Here is a 12,898-nt window from a genome sequence, read left to right on the forward strand (position 1 = left end):
TCCGTCCCAGGTTCTGCTGTTGTGCAGTGGTTGCACAGCCTTTCCTCTACAGGGAGCCAGGTTCTGCTGTTGTGCAGTGGTTGCACAGCCTTTCCTCTACAGGGAGCCAGGTTCTGCTGTGGTGCAGTGGTTGCACAGCCTTTCCTCTACAGGGAGCCAGGTTCTGCTGTTGTGCAGTGGTTGCACAGCCTTTCCTCTACAGGGAGCCAGGTTCTGCTGTGGTGCAGTGGTTGCACAGCCTTTCCTCTACAGGGAGCCAGGTTCTGCTGTTGTGCAGTGGTTGCACAGCCTTTCCTCTACAGGGAGCCAGGTTCTGCTGTGATGCAGTGGTTGCACAGCCTTTCCTCTACAGGGAGCCAGGTTTTCCTGTGTCTACCCTTCTCAATGCCAAGGAAGTGCTCACTGAGCCTGTACTTTGTCAAGGTCAACCTGAAGAGATGCCTTGCATTCGGGCGCCCGCCCAGAAGGGGGAGAGCTGGCCTGAAGAGATGCCTTGCATTCGGGCGCCGCCCCAGAAGGGGAGAGAGCTGACCTGAAGAGATGCCTTGCATTCGGGCGCCGCCCCAGAAGGGGGAGAGCTGGCCTGAAGAGATGCCTTGCATTGGGCGCCGCCCCAGAAGGGGGAGAGCTGGCCTGAAGAGATGCCTTGCATTGGGCGCCGCCCCAGAAGGGGAGAGAGCTGACCTGAAGAGATGCCTTGCATTCGGGCGCCCGCCCCAGAAGGGGGAGAGCTGGCCTGAAGAGATGCCTTGCATTCGGGCGCCGCCCCCCAGAAGGGGAGAGCTGACCTGAAGAGATGCCTTGCATTCGGGGGCGCCCGCCCCCAGAAGGGGAGAGAGCTGACCTGAAGAGATGCCTTGCATTCGGGCGCCGCCCCCAGAAGGGGGAGTGAGCGGGCCATCGACGGAACGAGGAAGAACTAGACTAGCAGTAGAAGTTGAATGGGTTAAACTGATGCAAGAGTTGGGGATAGAGGATGCATCTGTCATTAGTAATGTTTCACAGTAACATGTCAAACTGACCCTTTACAGAAATAGCTCGCCACAAGGTTAGAATATGACTCAGCGCTAAAACCGACCTGGTCCCGAAAAGAGCATATAAGGAGCGTGCCTTCCTTAAGAGGGCATGATAGTGCTACTTGACTTATCACCGACGGACAGCTCGGACAGGTCATATCTGACTTTCATACTCTAGAACAATTGTATCTCTTGACTTCTGATTTCTGAGACGACTTGTATCACTCTCGACGGGGGCACCTTAACGGTCCACGACAAGTTTTTTCCTTATAATTTTACAATCCGCAACGAACCAGTTCTCATCTGAGGTCTTTTTTGTTTTGTTTCTTATCAATTTCAATTGTGCTTCTTTTGCCGTTTGCCTGAATATAGAGTAGGTGTTTTTTTCTGCTAGATTGATGCCTTCTCCATCTCTCCCACTCTGTCTCTCTCTCTGTCTCTCCCTCTCTGTCCCCCCTCACCCCCAAAGGTATATGAGATGTTGGTAGAGAGTGGGGAACTGGACAACACCTACATAATCTACACGGCTGACCACGGCTACCACATTGGCCAGTTTGGGCTGGTCAAGGGGAAGTCCATGCCCTACGACTTTGACATCAGAGTGCCCTTCTTTCTCCGCGGGCCCAACGTCGAACCTGGAGCTGTGTAAGTAAGCCATGTCCAAGCCACAGGGTAGGAGCCTGTTTCTGTATTTCCTGTTTCTGTATTTTCTGTTTTTGTATTTCCTGTTTCTGTATTTCCTGTTTCTGTATTTCCTGTTTCTGCATCTCCTGTTTCTGCATTTCCTGTTTCTGTATTTTCTGTTTTTGTATTTCCTGTTTCTGTATTTCCTGTTTCTGTATTTCCTGTTTCTGCATCTCCTGTTTCTGTATTTCCTGTTTCTGTATTTCCTGTTTCTGTATTTCCTGTTTCTGCATCTCCTGTTTCTGCATCTCCTGTTTCTGCATTTCCTGTTTCTGCATCTCTGTTTCTGCATTTCCTGTTTCTGCATTTCCTGTTTTTGTATTTCCTGTTTCTGCATTTCCTGTTTCTGCATCTCATGTTTCTGCATTTCCTGTTTCTGTATTTCCTGTTTCTGTATTTCCTGTTTCTGCATCTCCTGTTTCTGCATTTCCTGTTTCTGCATTTCCAGTTTCTGCATTTCCTGTTTCTGCATCTCCTGTTTCTGCATTTCCTGTTTTTGTATTTCCTGTTTCTATATTTCCTGTTTTTCTATTTCCTGTTTCTGCATCTCCTGTCTCTGCATTTCCTGTTTCTGTATTTCCTGTATTTCTTGTTTCTGCATTTCCTGTTTCTGTATTTCCTGTTTCTGCATTTCTTGTTTCTGCATCTCCTGTTTCTGTATTTCCTGTTTCTGTATTTCCTGTTTCTGTATTTCCTGTTTCTGCATCTCCTGTTTCTGCATTTCCTTTTTCTGCATTTCCTGTTTCTGTATTTCCTGTTTCTGCATCTCCTGTTTCTGCATCTCCTGTTTCTGCATTTCCTGATTCTGTATTTCCTGTTTTTGTATTTCCTGTTTCTATATTTCCTGTTTTTGTATTTCCTGTTTCTGCATCTCCTGTCTTTGTATTTCCTGTTTCTGCATCTCCTGTCTCTGCATTTCCTGTTTCTGTATTTCCTGTTTCTGTATTTCCTGTATTTCCTGTTTCTGTATTTCCTGTATTTCCTGTTTCTGCATCTCCTGTGTCTGTATTTCCTGTTTCTGTATTTCCTGTTTTTGTATTTCCTGTTTCTGCATCTCCTGTTTCTGTATTTCCTGTTTCTGCATCTCCTGTTTCTGTATTTCCTGTTTCTGCATCTACTGTTTCTGTATTTCAGTAGCGTGGGGTCGCTTGATGTACAAGTACACCTCGTGGACCAGGCGCTTGTCTGTTGCAGGGAGTTAGCCCCCCTCAATCCATCTCCTAATGCTGAGTGCCAAGCATTAGTTGTGTCTGTTGGTGTTAATGACGTTGTTGTACTGTTCTTCCCCAGTGTCCCTCAGCTGGTGTTGAACATTGATCTGGCCCCCACCATACTGCACATGGCTGGGCTGGACACGCCTCCAGACATGGACGGGAAGTCCATCCTCAAACTACTGGACCAGGAGAAGACTGGAAACAGGTGGGAATGGGGTTCATATACAACAGGTAGGAATGGGGTTCATATACAACAGGTAGGAATGGGGTTCATATACAACAGGTAGGAATGGGGATTATATACAACATGGAAGGAAAGGGGTTCATATACAACAGGTAGGAATGGGGTTCATATACAACAGGTAGGAATGGGGTTCATATACATCAGGTAGGAATGGGGTTCATATACATCAGGTAGGTGGGGTGATATACAACAGGTAGGAATGGGGTGATATACAACAGGTAGGAATGGGGTTCATATATATCAGGTAGGAATGGGGTTCATATACAACAGGTAGGAATGGGGTTCATGTACATCAGGTAGGAATGGGGTTCATATACAACAGGTAGGAATGGGGTGATATACATCAGGTGGGAATGGGGTTCATATACATCAGGTAGGAATGGGGTGATATACAACAGGTAGGAATGGGGTTATATACAAAGGTAGGAATGGGGTTCATATACAACAGGTAGGAATGGGGTTCATATACAACAGGTAGGAATGGGGGTTCACAACAGGTAGGAATGGGGTTCATATACAACAGGTAGGAATGGGGTTCATATACAACAGGTAGGAATGGGGTTCATATACAACAGGTAGGAATGGGGTTCATATACATCAGGTGGGAATGGGGTTCATATACATCAGGTAGGAATGGGGTTCATATACAACAGGTAGGAATGGGGTTCATGTACATCAGGTAGGAATGGGGTTCATATACAACAGGTAGGAATGGGGTGATATACATCAGGTGGGAATGGGGTTCATATACATCAGGTGGGAATGGGGTGATATACAAACAGGTAGAAATGGGGTTCATATACAACAGGTAGAAATGGGGTTCATATACAACAGGTAGGAATGGGGTGATATACAACAGGTAGGAATGGGGTTCATATACATCAGGTAGGAATGGGGTGATATACAACAGGTAGGAATGGGGTTCATATACAACAGGTAGGAATGGGGTGATATACAACAGGTAGGAATGGGGTTCATATACAACAGGTAGGAATTGGGTTCATATACAACAGGTAGGAATGGGGTTCATATACAACAGGTAGGAATGGGGTGATATACAACAGGTAGGAATGGGGTGATATACAACAGGTAGGAATGGGGTTCATATACAACAGGTAGGAATGGGGTTCATATACAACAGGTAGGAATGGGGTTCATATACATCAGGTAGGAATGGGGTTCATATACATCAGGTAGGAGTGGGGTGATATACAACAGGTAGGAATGGGGTTCATATACAACAGGTAGGAATGGGGTTCATATATATCAGGTAGGAATGGGGTTCATATACATCAGGTGGGAATGGGGTGATATACAACAGGTAGGAATGGGGTTCATATACAACAGGTAGGAATGGGGTTCATATATATCAGGTAGGAATGGGGTTCATATACATCAGGTAGGAATGGGGTGATATACAACAGGTAGGAATGGGGTGATATACAACAGGTAGGAATGGGGTGATATACATCAGGTGGGAATGGGGTTCATATACATCAGGTAGGAATGGGGTTCATATACAACAGGTAGGAATGGGGTTCATATACAACAGGTAGGAATGGGGTGATATACAACAGGTAGGAATGGGGTTCATATACATCAGGTAGGAATGGGGTGATATACAACAGGTAGGAATGGGGTGATATACAACAGGTAGGAATGGGGTTCATATACAACAGGTAGGAATTGGGTTCATATACAACAGGTAGGAATGGGGTTCATATACAACAGGTAGGAATGGGGTGATATACAACAGGTAGGAATGGGGTTCATATACAACAGGTAGGAATGGGGTGATATACAACAGGTAGGAATGGGGTTCATATACAACAGGTAGGAATGGGGTTCATATACAACAGGTAGGAATGGGGTGATATACAACAGGTAGGAATGGGGTTCATATACAACAGGTAGGAATGGGGTTCATATACAACAGGTAGGAATGGGGTGATATACAACAGGTAGGAATGGGGTGATATACAACAGGTAGGAATGGGGTTATTATACAACAGGTAGGAATGGGGTTCTTATACAACAGGTAGGAATGGGGTTCATATACAACAGGTAGGAATGGGGTTCATATACAACAGGTAGGAATGGGGTTCATATACAACAGGTAGAAATGGGGTTCATATACAACAACAGGTATGAAGGGTGGCATATAATTTTGAAATATATATTCTACTCAGGCCTCCCGAGTGGTGCAGTGGTCTAAGGCACTGCATCACAGTGCTAGCTGTGCCACTAGAGATCCTGGTTTGAGTCCAGGCTCTGTCGCAGCCGGCCGCGACCGGGAGACCCATGGGGAGGCGTACATTTGGCCCAACGTCGTCCGGGTTAGGGGAAGGTTTGGCCGGCAGGGATGTTCTTGTCCCATCGGGCTTTAGAGACTCCTGTGGCGGGCCGGGCAATGCCCGCTGACACGGTCGCCAGGTGTACGGTGTTTCCTCCGACACATTGGTGCGGCTGGCTTCCGGGTTGGCATTGTGTCAAGAAAGTACGGCTTGGCATCCGGAAACAGCTCTCGACCTTTGCCTCTCCCGAACGGGAGTTGCACGACGAAAACAAGATGGTAACTACAATAGGATACCACGAAATTGGGGAGAAAAATCATAAAAAATTAAACACTCAACATTTAGAACACTCAACATTTAGAACACTCAACATTTAGAACACTCAACATTTAGAACACCCAACATTTAGAACACCCAACATTTAGAACACTCAACATTTAGAACACCCAACATTTAGAACACTCAACATTTAGAACACCAGGTAATGCCATTGAGATTAAGCATCTTTCTATTTCAAGTAAAACCTTTCCACACAAAATATATTCTGCTATAAACCATTGGATACATTTAGATCACGTCATTCTGACGTTTTAAACATTGCAGTGTTTACACACATGTTACAAAACACACAAAAAATATGTAGCGGTTACATAAAGCACACACTTCCAGTCTCAAAATAAAACATTCACAGACTAAAAGTGCATCCCAAATGGCTCCATATTCCCTATAAACTGACACTAGTCTTAGCCAGAGCACTATGGGAAATAGGGAGACAGAGCAAGGTAAAACAAAACATCTGTGGGATATCGATCCTGTAAACCAAGTCATGATTCAGGGTTTCACGTTGAACACATTTCAGTTCCTTATCTTGACTCCGCAAATCTTTAGGAATCTTATAATCATAGCTCTGGCTGTGCACTGGCAGACCAACGTAGCTCATGGTTTGAGTCCCAAATGGCACCCTATTCCTACGTAGTGCACTGCTTTTGACCAGGATCCTATGGGTAACTCAATTTGTCCTGGTCAAATGGAGTGCACTACGTAGGGCGCCATTTGGAAAGGAGCCATTGGTAAGTGTAATGTCAGGCCCACTTTGAATTCTATCAACTAAAGAGGCATTCTGTCTTTCCAGATTCAAACGCAATCGGAAAACCCAAAGTCTGGAGAGATACATTCCTGGTGGAGAGAGGGTAAACTGACACACGCACACACACACACACGGGAGGTGCCCTCACACTGTCAAAACTCAGTGTCCTCTTCAGACAAGCACACACACACACAGGCCGGTTGGGGATATCTATTTTTAGCATTATTTGGTCGACGTTAGGAGCTATAAATGCCTGCCTGGTGCTTCGTGAAAGTTCACACATGGAAGCGATTGACACTAAGAGCTTTAAAGTGACATATGTTTGTCATTTAAAAAAAAAACGTTGTTGCTTTTCTGCTCTGTGGTGCCTGCATTGGAAGACTGGTAAGGCTGGTGACATTTGGGATATAACCCTCACACACACAGTCATCCACTCCTGTTCCCCTGTTCTGTTCCAGTTAACTGCCTCCCATTCCCTTCAGCTCATTGGCTGTTCTGTTCTGTTCCAGTTAACTGCCTCCCATTCCCTTCAGCTCATTGGCTGCTCTGTTCAGTTCCAGGAAACTGCCTCCCATTCAGCTCATTGGCTGCTCTGTTCTGTTCCAGTTAACTGCCTCCCATTCCCTTCAGCTCATTGGCTGCTCTGTTCTGTTCCAGTTAACTGCCTCCCATTCCCTTCAGCTCATTGGCTGTTCTGTTCTGTTCCAGTTAACTGCCTCCCATTCCCTTCAGCTCATTGGCTGCTCTGTTCAGTTCCAGTTAACTGCCTCCCATTCCCTTCACCTCATTGGTTGCTCTGTTCTGTTCCAGTTAACTGCCTCCCATTCCCTTCAGCTCATTGGCTGCTCTGTTCAGTTCCAGGAAACTGCCTCCCATTCCCTTCACCTCATTGGTTGCTCTGTTCTGTTCCAGTTAACTGCCTCCCATTCAGCTCATTGGCTGCTCTGTTCTGTTCCAGTTAACTGCCTCCCATTCCCTTCACCTCATTGGCTGCTCCGTTCTGTTCCAGTTAACTGCCTCCCATTCCCTTCACCTCATTGGCTGCTCCGTTCTGTTCCAGTTAACTGCCTCCCATTCCTTCACCTCATTGGCTGCTCCGTTCTGTTCCAGTTAACTGCCTCCCCATTCCCTTCACCTCATTGGCTGCTCCGTTCTGTTCCAGTTAACTGCCTCCCATTCCCTTCACCTCATTGGCTGCTCCGTTCTGTTCCAGTTAACTGCCTCCCATTCCTTCACCTCATTGGTTGCTTTGTTCTGTTCCAGTTAACTGCCTCCCATTCCCTTCACCTCATTGGCTGCTCCGTTCTGTTCCAGTTAACTGCCTCCCATTCCCTTCACCTCATTGGCTGCTCCGTTCTGTTCCAGTTAACTGCCTCCCATTCCCTTCAGCTCATTGGCTGTTCTGTTCCAGTTAACTGCCTCCCATTCCCTTCAGCTCATTGGCTGCTCTGTTCAGTTCCAGGAAACTGCCTCCCATTCCCTTCAGCTCATTGGCTGTTCTGTTCCGGTTAACTGCCTCCCATTCAGCTCATTGGCTGCTCTGTTCTGTTCCAGGAAACTGCCTCCCATTCCCTTCAGCTCATTGGCTGTTCTGTTCCGGTTAACTGCCTCCCATTCAGCTCATTGGCTGCTCTGTTCTGTTCCAGGAAACTGCCTCCCATTCCCTTCAGCTAATTGGCTGTTCTGTTCCGGTTAACTGCCTCCCATTCAGCTCATTGGCTGCTCTGTTCTGTTCCAGGAAACTGCTTTAAAAATGGTCAAGTTGTTGAGTAATGACTATCTCACATCCTGTAATACAGTGAGCTCCAACAGTATTGGGACAGTGACAGTTTTGTTTCTGTACTCTGTACTTTGGATTGATGACATTAAAGTGCTGCCTGTCAGCTTTAATTTGAGGGTATTTTTTATCCATAACAGGTAAACCTTTTAGAGATTACATCACTTCCTGTACATAGTTCCCCCGTTTTAGGGGACAAAAAGTATTGGAACAAATTCACTTACCAGTGTAGTATTTGGTCCCATATTCCTAGCACACAATGACTACATTAAGCTTTTGACTCTTCAAACTTGTTGTTGCATTTGCAGTTTGTTTTTGGTTGTTTCACATGTTGTGGAAATGATTGGTAAACAGAGGATTGTGTCATTTTTGGAGTCACTTTTATTGTAAATTAAAAATATCAATGCTACCATGATTTTTGGATAGTCCTGAATGAATTGTGAATAATGATGAGTGAGAAAGTTAGCCACAAAAATAATATATCTCAAGACATGCTAACCTCTCACCATTACAATAACATAGCATTTTATATCATATCCCAAGCACATGCTAACCTCTCACCATTACAACATGGGAGGTTAGCATTTTATATCATATCCCCAAGACATGCTAACCTCACCATTACATAACATGGAGGTTAGCATTTTATATCATATCCCCAAGACATGCTAACCCTCACCATTACAATAACATGGAGGATAGCATTTTATATCATATCCCTTAAGACATGCTAACCTCTCACCATTACAATAACATGGGAGGATAGCATTTTATATCATATCCCCAATATGCTAACTCTCACTATTAAGTAAATATGGAGGTTAGCATTTTATATCATATCCCTAAGACATGCTAATCCCTCTCACCATTACAATAACATGGGAGTGATAGTATTTTATATCATATTCCTTAAGACACTAACCTTCACCATTACAATAACATGGGAGGTTAGCATTTTATATCATAAGACATAACCTCTCACCATTACAATAACATGGAGGTTAGCATTTTATATCATATCCCCAAGACATGCTAACCTCTCACCATTACAATAACATGGGAGGATAGCATTTTATATCATATTCTCAAGACATATAACCTCTCACCATTACACAACATGGGAGGATAGCATTTTATATCATATCCTTACACATGCTAACCTCTCACCATTACAATAACATGGAGGTTAGCATTTTATATCATATCCCTAAGACATGCTAACCTCTCACCATTACAATAACATGGGAGGATAGCATTTATATCATATCCCCAAGACATGCTAACCTCTCACCATTACAAATAACATGGGAGGATAGCATTTATATCATATCCCTAAGACATGCTAACCTCTCACCATTACTAAATAACATGAGGATAGCATTTTATATCATATCCCCAAGACATGCTAACCTCTCACCATTACACAACATGGGAGGATAGCATTTTATATCATATCCCAAGACATGCTAACCTCTCACCATTACAATAACAGGGGAGGTTAGCATTTATATCATATCCCCAAGACATGCTAACCCTCTCACCATTACAATAACATGGAGGATAGCATTTTTAGCATATCCCCAAGACATGATAACCCCTCTCACCATTACAATAACATGGGAGGATAGCATTTCATATCATATCTCCAAGACATGCTAACCTCTCACCATTACAATAACATGGGAGGATAGCATTTTATATCATATCCCCAAGACATGCTAACCTCTCACCATTACAATAACATGGGAGGTTAGCATGTTATATCATATCCCCAAGACATGCTAACCTCTCACCATTACAATAACATGGGAGGATAGCATTTCATATCATATCCCCAAGACATGATAACCTCTCACCATTATAATAACATGGAGGTTAGCATTTCATATCATATCCCCAAGACATGATAACCTCTCACCATTACAATAACATGGGAGGTTAGCATGTTATATCATATCCCCAAGACATGCTAACCTCTCACCATTACAATAACATGGGAGGATAGCATTTCATATCATATCCCCAAGACATGATAACCTCTCACCATTACAATAACATGGGAGGTTAGCATTTCATATCATATCCCCAAGACATGATAACCTCTCACCATTACAATAACATGGGAGGTTAGCATGTTATATCATATCCCCAATACATGATAACCTCTCACCATTACAATAACATGGGAGGTTAGCATTTCATATCATATCCCCAAGACATGATAACCTCTCACCATTACAATAACATGGGAGGTTAGCATTTCATATCATATCCCCAAGACATGATAACCTCTCACCATTACAATAACATGGGAGGATAGCATTTTATATCATATCCCCAAGACATGATAACCTCTCACCATTACAATAACATGGGAGGATAGCATTTCATATCATATCCCCAAGACATGATAACCTCTCACCATTACAATAACATGGGAGGATAGCATTTCATATCATATCCCCAAGACATGATAACCTCTCACCATTACAATAACATGGGAGGATAGCATTTCATATCATATCCCCAAGACATGCTAACCTCTCACCATTACAATAACATGGGAGGATAGCATTTCATATCATATCCCCAAGACATGATAACCTCTCACCATTACAATAACATGGGAGGATAGCATTTTATATCATATCCCCAAGACATGATAACCTCTCACCATTACAATAACATGGGAGGATAGCATTTTATATCATATCTCCAAGACATGCTAACCTCTCACCATTACAATAACATGGGAGGTTAGCATTTTATATCATATCTCCAAGACATGCTAACCTCTCACCATTACAATAACATGGGAGGTTAGCATTTTATATCATATCTCCAAGACATGATAACCTCACACCATTACAATAACATGGGAGGATAGCATTTTATATCATATCTCCAAGACATGCTAACCTCTCACCATTACAATAACATGGGAGGTTAGCATTTTATATCATATCTCCAAGACATGATAACCTCACACCATTACAATAACATGGGAGGATAGCATTTTATATCATATCTCCAAGACATGCTAACCTCTCACCATTACAATAACATGGGAGGTTAGCCTTTTGGGTGGGGTATGATATTTATGCCTCTTACTTGCTAAAATGTAGGGCCATGCACAAAACAAAGTGCTGTAATTTCTAAATGGTTCACCCGATATGGATGAATATACTCTTAAATTATAGCTGACAGTCTACACTCATAGTCACTTTATCATTTAAAATCCAGAGTGCTGGAGTACTGAGCCAAATCAAACAACAGAATTGTTACTATCCCAATACTTTTGGAGCTCCCTGTATTCTCATGGTCAGAACCATTGTGTTATGTGCAACTGTCCTTGGCTGTAATTGTAGCTCCAGCACATTACCTACGGTCTGAGCTCCATCTACACTAACACTACGTTCTGTCTCTGGATGCCAAGAAAGCCATCCCCGGACTCTGACCCATCCCATATGTAGTGCCTCTGGTCAAATGGTACCCTATTCCCTATGTAGTGTCTCTAGTCAAATGGTACTCTATTCCCTATGTAGTGGTTTTGACAGGACCTATAGGGAATAGGGTACCATTTGGGGTGCACCCTGCCCTTCTCTCTACCCAGCCCTGGCCAGCTCTACCGTGGGCCAAGCACATTGACCTCCCCCCTGGCTTTGGCTCACTGGCACCACTCTAGCCCGCAGATCCACACGGCCCTGCCAACCAATAGCCAACTGTTCTGCCAACCACCGCCTGCCAACTTCCTGCCTCCGCTAACACTGACTACATTCTCCAGACACACAGACATAATCGCTATGACAACAACACTGTGACCCTAAAGTACAACCTGTCCCCTTGGCTTTGAGAGTGTTTGGGACTGCTGTCCTGTCTGACAAGATAGAGCTAACAGAGAAGTTACTCACTAGTGGTTGTAGCTCTGTATTGTAGCGTTAGAGGTTAACAGACGTTGTTTATGTACTGGCAATGCTTCAGCTTTGTAGCCAAGTTCTACAACCATTTTACTCCGTCTTTATATTTAAGGTACCAGACTGATTCTGGGTTCAGCCAAAAATATAATTGTCTAGACAAGGCAACAATAATAGGTTTGTCAACATGTCAGTTGGCTAGAGCAGCAACAGGTCGCAGTTGGAAATGAGAACTGGTTCTCAACTAGCCTAGCTGTTAAAAGGTGAAATTTAAAAATATATACATATATTTTTTTTAAACAGACTAGCCCTGGGCTAACAGAGAACAGACTAGCCCTGGGCTAACAGAGAACAGACTATCACTGGGCTAACAGAGAGCACACTAGCCCTGGGCTAACAGAGAACAGACTAGCACTGGGCTAACAGAGAATGGACTAGCCCTGGGCTAACAGGGAACAGACTAGCCCTGGGCTAACAGAAAACAGACTAAGCCTGGGCTAACAGAGACCATACTAGCGCTGGGCTAACAGAGACCAGACTAGCCCTGGGCTAACAGAGACCAGACTAGCCCTGGGCTAACAGAGACCAGACTAGCCCTGGGCTAACAGAGACCAGACTAGCCCTGGGCTAACAGAGACCAGACTAGCCCTGTGCTAACAGAGACCAGA

General features: G+C 44.1%; 1 pseudogene; it reads left to right on the forward strand.

Annotated features, from left to right (window-relative positions):
* LOC123990432 overlaps nt 1-12,898 on the forward strand; it is a 67,997-nt pseudogene that overhangs the window by 46,525 nt on the left and 8,574 nt on the right.

Source organism: Oncorhynchus gorbuscha, linkage group LG12 (genome assembly GCF_021184085.1).
Source record: "Oncorhynchus gorbuscha isolate QuinsamMale2020 ecotype Even-year linkage group LG12, OgorEven_v1.0, whole genome shotgun sequence".
Taxonomy (NCBI): Eukaryota; Metazoa; Chordata; class Actinopteri; order Salmoniformes; family Salmonidae; genus Oncorhynchus; species Oncorhynchus gorbuscha.